General features: G+C 42.1%; 1 non-coding gene across 1 annotated transcript; it reads right to left on the bottom strand.

Annotated features, from left to right (window-relative positions):
- Positions 1–2,539: 2,539 nt before the first annotated feature.
- LOC119806141 lies at positions 2,540–2,701 on the bottom strand. Its single transcript, XR_005284168.1, has one exon. It is a non-coding gene; the product is annotated as a U1 spliceosomal RNA (small nuclear RNA).
- Between the last annotated feature and the right edge of the window lie 272 nt (positions 2,702–2,973).

The following is a 2,973-nucleotide window of genomic DNA, read 5'->3' as shown; positions in this document are numbered from 1 at the left end:
ATAGCAATGGAGGATGCCTTCCAATGTAACCTCTGGCCTCTACTTGCTCATGGATCTATGTGAGCACAATTGTGTATACCAGGAGGGAGGAAGGTGGTGGCAGACATAGTAATACTCAAAAGAAAAAGTGAGACAAGATGGATTGGATCTGGACACGTAACAATCAAATAAATGGTCATATCCAGTTCCATAAAAGGAAGTGTAATTATGCAGAAAAAGCATTTGGGGGCAGTTAACCATGCTCCAAGTGTTAAGAAGCTGCTTGTATCATTTCAAGCCAGCTTTTTTTCTTTTTCTTCTTCTTGTCTCATATATTCCAGACTGACTTCAAACTTGCCTACTATACAGCTGAAGATTACCTTGAACTTCTGATTTTCATCTCTACCTTCAGATTGCTGGGATTACAGGTATATGCCACCATGACAGCTTTTATGTGATGGAGTTACAACTGAGCCTAGGGATCTGTGCATCTTTAGGCAAGTGCTCTATCAACTGAGCTACCCCTCCAGCCTCTGTACTCCGCTTGTAGTTTTTTTGGTAAACCTGTATGTATGTGTTGCTAGGGAATAAGCCAACAGTTGTACCATACGGTTAAACTATACCCAACATTAAGAATAATATTCTGTGTAGGTTTCTTTTTGAGATTGGGTGCTGTTCTGTAGACTAGGCATGAATTCACCATCCTCCTATATTTACCTTCTGAGTACAGAGGTAGGTGTGTGTCACCGTACCTGGCTGCCTATTCTCTCCCAATCCCAGTCTTTTGAGACAGGGTTTCTGTAGATCAGCCACATTTTCACTCAAATTTGCAGCAATCCTCCTGCTACCCCTCACCATGACACCAGTAAATGTTGAGATTGCAGGCATGCACCACAATGCTCAACTCAATATTTTTCTCTCGTCCTCCTCCCGCCTTCTCTTCTTCTCCTTTGCCTCCCTGAGTGCTGGGATTAGAGGGGTGTGCCACGATGCCCAGCTCCATATTCTTTTTCTTTTTTTTAAGGTTTATTTTATATGCATACAGTGTTCTGCCTGCATGTATGCCTGCGGGCCAGAAGAGAGCACCAGAGCTCACTACAGATGGCTGTGAACCACAATATGGTTGCTGTGAATTGAACTTAGAACCTCTGGAAGAGCAGCCAGCGCTCTTACCCGCTAATCCATCTCTCCAGCTCTCTCCCCCATTTATATATATATATTTCTCCCTTAAGATTTATTTTTGAGTGTGTGTGTTCATGTTTGTATGTGGATTTGCATGTGGTTGTCAGAAGAAGGTGTCAGATCCTTTGGGGGCTGGAGTTATGGGAGGTTGTGAGCCACCTGATGTGGGTGCTGGGATTCAACTCTGATCCTCTGAACAAGCAAGTACTCTTCTTTTGGGGGTGTGGCTCAAGACAGAATTTCTCTGTATGGACCTGACTATCCTGGGGAAATACCTCTGTAGACCAGGCTGAGATTGAACTTGGAGATCTGCCTGCCTCTGCCTCCTAAGTGTTGGGTTAAAGGCATTCACAAGTACTTTTTCTTTTTCTTTGGTTTTTTGAGACAGGGTTTCTCTGTAGCTCTGGTGTCTGTCCTGGAACTCATTCTGTAGACCAGACTGGTCAAAATCACAGAGATCCTCCTATCTCTGCCACCCAAGTGCTGGGATTAAAATCACGTGCCACCACCACCCAGCTTTCACAATAATACTTTTAACAATTGCCAGTTCTATACTTTTTCAATTTACAAAAAGATATGTGTATGGATGTTTCACCTGCATGTATTATGTCTGTATACCACTTGTCTGTCAGTGCCTGCAGAAGGCATCAGATCTTTTGGGATTAGAGTTACAACAGTTGTAAATCACTATGTGGGCGCTGAGAACTGAACTCAGGTCCTCTGAAAGAGACATCAGTGCTCACCAAACTATCTCTCCACCCCTTCTGTATTTTTAAGTGATGTAAAAAATCGGTACCATAATGTTGGGCGGTGGTGGTGCACACCTTTAATTCCAGCACTCATGAAGCAGAGGCAGGTGGATTTCTGTGAGGTCAAGGCCAGCCTGGTCTACAGAACTAGTTCCAGGACATCTAGGGCTATTACACAGAGAAAACCTGTCTCAAAAAACAAAACAAAAAAATCAGTACCAGAGACAGATAAATAGTATTAAGAATCCTTCCCCTTCATGGAACATCAAGAATTCTTATAATAACTCTATTGAGATAGATTTTGTTTGTATTCCCATTTTGCAGAGGGAACAGAAATTTTCTTTTCAGAGACATGAAGACACTTGTGTTCAGCCAGGCAGTTCAGGGCTCATCAACTTCCATTAATTTGAAGGATCTTGAAGAAAGTGAATGGGCAAAGGCAAGAGGAATCCTTCTAAGACCTCAGCCAGCTGACTCTGGAAGCAGTGTGGATCACACTGCCCACGGTACTGGGATAAAGACAGCTAGAACTGCCAAAAGGGTCAGTGAACTGGCCATCATGGCTAGTGATGGCTTGTATCAGCATCAGACATTATCCTTGGCTAGCTCATTGTTACCATAGCACTCTCTGTAAAATATCATTCTGTCCCCCCACTATCACAAATTATGCAGTCAAGTTTCCTGAATTTGGGGAAATAGCAGGGGTCAGTATATCCAGAGTGCAATGAATAAGCCTTGCCCTAGAAAACCACCTTGATATTTGTGACCGTGGTATCTCCCTAGGTAAGTCAATATAAGTATATACATCCCCCCCTTTTTGTTTTCCGAGACAGAGTTTTAATACATGAAACTCTGCCTCAAAAATATGTCATTATGCCAGGCATGGTATCATACACTTTTAATCCCAGCACTCAGGAGGCAAGCAAACCTCTGTGAGTTCAAAGACAGTCTAATCTACATAGTGAGCCTGTCAAAAAATTGTCATTATTTTAAAATGTGTACTTATATTTCCTTTTCATCATTGTTATTTTAAAATATTTTTAATGGTTTATTTTTATTTATG

Source organism: Arvicola amphibius, chromosome 1 (assembly GCF_903992535.2).
Source record: "Arvicola amphibius chromosome 1, mArvAmp1.2, whole genome shotgun sequence".
In the NCBI taxonomy this organism is placed as follows: Eukaryota; Metazoa; Chordata; class Mammalia; order Rodentia; family Cricetidae; genus Arvicola; species Arvicola amphibius.
The sequence above is the reverse complement of the archived record's forward strand: the minus strand, read 5'-3'. Positions and strand labels throughout refer to the sequence as shown.